The sequence below is a fragment of the Pongo pygmaeus genome, chromosome 12 (assembly GCF_028885625.2).
Source record: "Pongo pygmaeus isolate AG05252 chromosome 12, NHGRI_mPonPyg2-v2.0_pri, whole genome shotgun sequence".
Taxonomy (NCBI): Eukaryota; Metazoa; Chordata; class Mammalia; order Primates; family Hominidae; genus Pongo; species Pongo pygmaeus.
In genome coordinates, this window is record NC_072385.2 from 33929293 (window position 1) to 33937955 (window position 8663).

Sequence of the window (8663 nt, forward strand, 5' to 3'; positions counted from 1 at the left end):
CAAAGTCATTCAGTAAGGGATTAAAATAAATGTCACAGAGTTGGAGCATATATTTGTAATACAGGTACACCCCAAAAATTCATGTCAAACATTTATGAGGAACTCTTATATATCAGTAGGGGAAAGACAAGCAATCTAATTTAAAAAAAAAGTAGGAGACTTGCAAAAGTACCTCTCAAAAGTGGCCGATAAGTGTATTTAAACATACTTAACGTTGTTCATGAACGAGGCATCCAACACGCACATACACACATAACGAGATCTGCTATGCAAGTAACCTACAGAGTGGCCGAAATTTAAAAAGACCAATGATGTGTTCAAGGAAAATAAGCAATATTAACATTAATGCACTTCTAATGATGGTAAATCTTGGTAGAATCACTTTGGAAAATGGTTTGGAATTAGCTGCTAAAGTTGAAGATAATCCAAATTTATGATCCAGAAATTTCACACCTAGAAATGTGCACTAAGGTATCATCTATAGCTATCATTCATCTCTCTCTCCCCCTATATAATATATATATACACACATATATGAAAATTATATATATATGAGAAAGTTTTTACAGCATTATTGTATCAAGCAGGGAAAAAACCCAAATTGCCATTATCAGTAGTATGGATGAATAAATTGGATATATTTATACGGTGGCATAATATATAGCACTGACAATAAATTCACAACTAGAAACAAAAACATAGATGAGTCTCACAAACATAATGTTGAGCAGAAAAGTTTCAAAACAGGTGTACCTAAGCCATAGTGTCTGGAATATGCACGTTCATGTGGTACAAGTACAAAGAAGTGATTTCCATGGATGTCAGGACAGTGCCCTGACATCAAAGTGCCCTTTGATGAGGGCAGAGAGGGGCTTCTGAGGGAATGCCATGCTCTACTTTTTGTTGAGGTTTGTAGTATATTTATTTACATGCATTAAACCGAACATTTTTATTTTCCTACACTCCAAAGCAGGGAGGCAGCTTCATTTTCCTTCTTCTAAACCTGTTACTTCGTACATTAAGAAAACATGGAAACCAGTTAGAAGAGAAGCTGGTAGAGTCATGAACATTAAAAACTGGTTGTAATCTTGGAGTCACATTCCACTTTGATTGTATCTTGGGCCCTCGAGTTTTCCTATGGCTGTTTTTACTGTGTCACCAACCCCAACCAAGATCATCATCGCCAATGGTAGTATTTTCCAAATAGGCTGTTAATGTGGAACATAAATCAATGGGTTTTGCCAACATTTAAAACAAATTCTTTCAGTATTTCATCACCAATTTAGAACATCATTGGGATATTTTAAGGTGGGTATTTGAACTTAGCCACCTAGTAATAATATGTGACTAGAAAATAGTGTCTTCAACTTCTAGATGGATAATTTTATATCCCATTTTTAGATGTGAAGGCCTAGTCATAAATTGTTGATTTACGGTCTGCATATATTCTTTTTTTTTTTTTTTTTTTTTTGAGACAGACTTGCTCTGTTGCCAAGGCTGGAGTGCAGTGACACAATCTTGGCTCACTGCAACCTCCGCCTCTCAGGTTCAGGCAATTCTCCTGCCCCAGCCTCCTGAGTAGCTGGAACTACAGGCGCGTGCCACCAGGCCCAGTTAATTTTTGTATTTTTAGTAGAGACAGGTTTTTGTCATGTTGGCCAGGCTGGTCTTGAACTCCTGACCTCAGGTGATCCCTCCACCTCGGCCTCTGAAAGTGCTGGGATTACAGGCGTGAGCCATTGTGCCTGGTGTAAGGTCCACATAAATTCTTATAAAGTGAGATTATTACTCTGTACAATAAATAAATGTGAGCTTTGGAGAGGTGAATAAATAATTTGCCCCCACTGAATAACTCTTTTACATTGAATTGAATGGTCTTTATGTTTTTTTTTTTTTTTTTTAAAAAAGATTCCACTAGATCATCACTCAATAAACACTGTGCTCTTGGTACATAGAAAGCCTGATGCTGGATGCTACAAAAAAAGAGGAAAAGAAGATTATTCCCATTCCTTTGAGGAGTCTATAATCTAGTCAAGGAAACAAGTACAGATGCAGCTAATTTACAGTGTAAAACTGAATACTTTTAATGCCCTATTTGAAAATGGTCTGTGTTCAGCCATATAGATGGAGAAGCTTAGCAAGTGCCCATGGACAAGGTGGTTGGTCATCTCAAAGTTGAAAAGCGAGGAGAGAAATGCTGTAACGTGGCCTTTAATGGTCTCTAAACTCCTCTCAGTGCTAGACTTTTAAAATTCCACAACTCTGTAAGGGGACCTTTTTTTTTTTTTTAATGGTAGCCCGCACAGGACACCTTCATTTACATATCGCAAATAATGAAGTTAGTCTGCAGGGACAAGTTACTGCCACTAATGTCATGAAACTGGGTTAATCCAATATTTCAAATAACTCTCTGCAACCCCCTGACAGGTGCTGCCATGCTCTAACACCTCTGTTTTTGTGATGACACTCTAATAGACTAAAATAATATCACATTAATGTGATAGGAGATGACAGGGTTGAGAATGTAATACTCTGGTCCCTCTGTCTGTGTGATAAAAAAATGAGTGCTGAGAGAACTTCCAAGAGGTAGACGTGCAACCTCCCCAGGTCCCCACATCTAGAGGGAAGGTTTAGGTGGTCTAGAGTGGGGATGCCTTCAACTAGTCATCCTGGAATTCCACTGCAGGGAGAGGTGTCCTCTCACTGGTCCTACTGCTGAGCTACTGTGGTATGAAAGGGCTAGGCCCACAGCGTAGCTGCAGGAATGCCGAGGGAAGGGTCCACCCAAAGGTATTCCTTCCCAGGGAAATTCAAAGGGGATAATTTGTGCCCGAACAACAGAAAGAGGTCTGAACTGGGAGTCCATATCCTCAGTTCTAGTACTTATTTCTCCATAATCTCTGATTCCTTTACTTTTCTGGATCTCTGCTTTCTCATCTATAAAATAAGGGGTTGGATTAGAATAAATCAGTCATTGCAATTTCAAATGTGTAAGAAGCCAGGCAGGTGAGGAAAGTGTGTAAAGCAGGCCTAGTATCAATGAGAGGGGGTGTTTGAGCCTGAGGCAAACTGGAGCCATGCAAGCCCTAATTAAAAGAATTAAAGTTTGGCCAGGTGCGGTGGCTCATGCCTGTAATCCCAGCACTTCGGGAGGCCCAGGAGGGTAGATCACAAGGTCAGGAGTTCGAGACCAGCCTGGCCAACATGGTGAAACCCCGTCTCTACTAAAAATACAAAAATTAGCCAGGCGTGGTGGTGCGTGCCTGTAATGCCAGCTACTTGGGAGGCTGAGGCAGGAGTATCACTTGAACCTGGGAGACGGAGGTTGCAGTGAGCCGAGATCGTGCCATTGCACTCCAGCCTTGGCGACAAGAGCAAAACTTCGTCTTAAAAAAAAAAAGGTTAAAATTTGTTTTTAACACTATGCTGGGTTTTAGTAAAGGTACATATAGTTTGTAAATGACTACTTTAAATCAACTGTGAAGTTTCTTTTCATTTGACAATGTAAATACAAATGTTCCACAAAGCATTTGATAATTATGTGACATCTCCACTTTAGTTGCATAAGTATGGTATATTAATTAGGATTACATTCAGCTGCAAGTAAAAAAGAATCCCTCAAAAGGTAGTAAATTAGATAAAACAGAAAATTATTTCTTACTCTTATAAGAGTTCAGAGAACATCAGCAGCTCCACTCCACAATGCTCTTGGGGGTCCAGACACTTTCAGGCCATTCCAAAGGTGTGACTCTTGTCCCCATAGTCTATGTTCCAGGCTTTGAGATGGAGGAAGGGATGAAGAAGACAGAACAAAGGGCTGTTTCTTTTTTTTTTTTTCTTTTTTTTTTTTTTACATTAAAAAGAAAGAAAGGGGAGGAAGGAAAGAAGGAAGAGAGCAAGGAAGGAAGGAAGGAAGGAAAGATGGAAGGGCAGAAGGAGGGAAAGAGGGAAGAAGGCAGGCAGTTTCTTAAAGAAGACCAGAAACTATCTCACGAGTCTTCCTTTTCCATCTCATCGATGAGAATTTAGTGACCTAACTTCAAAGGAAGCTATGAAATGTAGCCTTCACACTAAGCACTGATGTACCGTTATGCACTGAATTGTGTCCTCTCCTGATGCAATTCATATGTTGAAGCCCTAACCCCCAGGGCGATAGCAATTTGGGGATAAGGCCTTTGGGGAAGTAACTGAGGTTAAATGGGGTCATAAGATTGGAGTCATTATACAATATAATTCGTGTTTTTAAAGGGAGAGAGGGCTGGGCACTGTACTCCTACTTACTAGGGAGGCTGAGGTGGGAGGATTGCTTGAGCCCAGGAGTTTGAGGTTACAATGAGCAATGATTGTACAACTGCACTCCAGAGTGAGACCCTGTCTCTTAAAACAACAACAACAACAGCAACAGTAACAGCAGCAGCAGCAGCAACAACAACAACAAGGAACTAAATTAAAAAAAATAAAGATCAGAAAGGCTTTGTGGGGACAGAGTGAGAATGTATCTACAAGCCAGGAAGGGAACCTTCAGTAGAAACCAAATTTGCTGGCACCTTGATCATGACTTGTGGTCTTGAGAACTGTGAGAAAATAAATGCCTGTTGTGTAAACCATTCAAACAGTGTTTTTTTTAAATTTATTTTTCTTTTTATGGTAGCTGAAGCAACTATAAAATACATGCAGCTAACAATGCTGTTAAGTTGGAAGAAGAAAAGCAGATATGACAGGACAGTGAGTAGTCACTGCCATTGCTGGCTTTAGGTTGCCATTGGTGCTGGACCTCAGAAATACCCGAAAAATATTTTGCTAGATTCTGGAAAAACATTGTGATGATAAATATCTGAAATGTATTTCTCTATAGTTTTTTAATTCTCTCTCTCAGCTGAGTAGAGGTCACTAAGAGAAAACCCTGTGAATCATGAAGAATAGATTCTGATTGATCTTCACTGTTAAAAATCTATAAACATTCATGTATGCGAGTGATATATTAAGTGTCTTTATACAGGTTTGAAATCTACATTTGTGCGGTAGGTACCCACTAAGACGGCCCCAGTGACCCCTGGACTCGTGCACTGGTGTGATTCCTTCTCTTTGTATGTCCTCTGGGTTTAATGTTGTTGGAAGGACTTGGTGATGTATTATCAATGGATACAGCAACAGTGGTGGGAAGCCACTTCTGAAATGAGGTTATCAATAATAGCGGCTTCTGTCTTGGGTTCTCTCTCTCTCTCATTCTCTTTCCGACTTTTCGCTTGCTCTGGGGAAGATAGCTGCCATGTCCCATGTCTTGAGAAGGCCACCTGGGGAGGTCCATGTGCATGGTCTTGGGTGCAGACCTTGGGAGTCTTTCCAGTAGCCAAATGAGTGAGCTCAGAAGCAGATCCTCTCCTAGGCAAGCCTTGAGATGACTGCAGCCCTCGCCAAAGCCATGAATGCAGTCTCGTGAGGGTCTCCAAGCTAAGCCACTCCTGGAGTTCTGATTTACAGAAAACAAATGATAATAAATATTCATGTTTCCAGCCACAAAGTTTTGTGTTAATGTGTTATGAAGCAATAGATAACATATAATGAAGTTTACGCTCAACACAAGAAGTTGTATCAATGAAGCCCAATGTGGGCTAGGAGGTTTCATTCATTTCATACTTATTATTAATCATTATTATGCTTGCTTTGATCACATTACTTTGTTACGCAAAGGTACTAAAGAGGTGAGATATGGCTTTTGCCCTCAAGAAACTTATAATTTAAATGCAGAAACTAAACCAAAAATAATAGTATTTGTTTTATCATCTTAAGAGTTTATGGCTGGGCGCAGTGGCTCACGCATGTAATCCCAACACTTTGGGAGGCCGAGGCGGGCAGATCACGAGGTTAGGAGATCCAGACCATCCTGGCTAACACAGTGAAACCCCGTCTCTACTAAAAATACAAAAAAATTTAGCCAGGTGTGGTGGCGGGCGCCTGTAGTCCCAGCTACCCAGGAGGCTGAGGCAGGAGAATGGCTTGAGCCCGGGAGGCGGAGCTTGCAGTGAGCCGAGATCGCGCCACTGCACTCCAGCCTGGGAGATAGAGCGAGACTTCATCTCAAAAAAAAAAAAAAAAAAAAAAAAGAGTTTACATTGGATTATGATAAATCAAACCCATCATTCCTTAAAGAAACTTCAAGTTGCCTCTTTTGCAAGTAACAGAAGGCCTGGGGATAGGCAGTTTAGGCCTGGTGTGGAGGCTCAGTGATGCCATTGGGAACCCAAGTGATCCTTAGCTCCCTGCTCTTCTATCCATAGCCCACAGATTTCTTCCATCCATAGCCTGCAGATTTCTTCCTCTCAGTTGTTAGTACCTTGTGTACCTCTGCACGTTTTTCTGGGATCCAGACAGGAAGAAGGGGAAAAGGTGGGCCAAAGGCACATGGTAGCTGCAATGGGCTTTCTGTCACGCTTGTCAGATACAGATTTACAGAGGTGAAATAATACCTGGTACAAATGCCAATAGAATACTCAGAGATTTAGAGGATTTAAGAGTTATATTAAAAATGGTACTTATTGTAAAATATCATGGGTTTGCTTCAAGATAATCTCTTGTTTTTCTCATGAATGATGCTACAAAGGCAAACAAATACGTTGTGTCTATCCAAACATAATTTTTCTCTTCAGTTGAGTAAGTTTGAATGACAGTATTATTGAAAGACAGGAGAAGCTCAAAATTAACTATAATAGATTTTAATAAATGTAGAATCTACAGAAACACTACAAAATTTTGGTCAGAAAAACCTATCTTTGAAAAATTTATGCAAATTCACCCAAACTGGAAGTCAATTTGTACATTTTTTGGTGGAAAAGAAGGGGTGTAGAGTAAGGCTAACAATTTTATTTTAACGTATTTCTCTTCTCCTGACCCACTGCATGTCTCAGAAAAAAAAGGAAAGATACTTGAGAGAAAGTGGTCAGTTCTGATGCAAAAAACATAACTTATGAAAGGGTCATTCTGGATGGCTGCCCGTCACTTGAATTTCCTTACGTGCCATTTGCCCACTTCCACAATTGAAAAGTAATATTTATTTACGTTAGCTCATTTGGATTTATTTACTTATGGTAGTGACTATTTTTTTAAAAAAATTATCATCAAAATGTTTAATTTGGGGTATTTAGAGTGTTTACATTGTTTTACATATTCACTTAGGCTGATATTCTAATTGACCTTTTCAAGAGTCATAAACTTATATTCTTCTTCTGTATTTCCAAAAGATAGTACCAGATGGAGGGAGGACAGAGGAGAAACAACTATTTAAACCTCTCCAAGATAAGTGAAACAGTTGGGTCTTTGTCTCCCTAATGTCATAGGTATTCTAAACCCAATGGAGGGAAAACTTTGAATGCATCCTGTAGCTAATGTTGAACATTTCCCATTGTAGAAAAAGTAGACATTTTACAAACCTGAATTGGACTAGATTCAGGGGCCAATTTTACAAAAATCACTGTACTGAGATCATGTCTATGTGGTACTGAAAATATTGAAATCAAGTGGATTTTCTCAATAAAAAAATTGAAATTGGTCATTTGATGTCTTGTAGACAACCTGGTTACTGAATACAATTTTCCTTTCCATCTTAAAACAAATTGCCAACCAATTATCTTGGTATCTTTGGACTCAGCATCAATCTGAGTATCGTAGCCAATTTTATTTCAATGTCTTCAGTAACATCCACATTTCAGCACAGAGAAGCCTTTGGAGCCATTCCTGGTGAGCCTCGTGCATTAATAAAACCAGGCTGTAGGCCCGGGCCATGATGGGGGAGTTGAGAAGGGTGTAAGTATGAATATACCATCCAAATCATCAGAACACATTTCTTCACTTCCATGAGCTTTGATCCCTTCTTTAGTAAAAAACATGGCAGTTTGTCATGTCAGCAAGACACAGGTGAGTGTGACTTATGATAATGATGACAGCAACAGTAAAGATGGGTGACATTTACTGAACCCTTATCATGTGCCAAGCACAGACCTACACCAAATCAGGACTCTCTGTCACTTGTCCTCATTGTTTTTTTTTGGAGAACGGCACCTGCAGGATGAAAGGCAGATTGGAGAACTGTCAAGACATGGCCAGGGATGCTGAGGCACAGGCATCTTCCCCTCCTGGCAGCTAAATGTCCAGATATTTCCTCCTCACCCTAGGCCCATTTTATTTTTTTAATAAGAAAGTTTGGGCCGAATTCCTTTCACATACAAACAAGCTGGGATATATACACAAATCTTTTTTTTTTTTTTTTTTTTTTTTTTTGAGAGGAAGTCTTGCTCTTGTTGCCCAGGCTGCAGTGCAATGGCACAATCTTGGCTCAGTGCAACTTCCACCTCCTGGGTTCAAGTGATTCTCCTGCCTCAGCCTCCCAAGTAGCTAGGATTACAGGCACCCGCCACCACACCTGGCTAATTTTTGTATTTTTAGTAGAGACAGGGTTTCACCATGTTGGCCAGGCTGGTCTCAAACTCCTGACTTCAGGCAATCCACCTGCCTCGGCCTCCCAAAGTGCTGGGATTACAGGCATGAGCCACCGCACCTGGCCACACACATCTTATTTAATGCATATAAAAATCCATGAAACCGGTATAATTATAATCCCCATTGTAAAGATGAGAAAACTGAGGTTTAGAGAAGCTTACTAAGTTGTC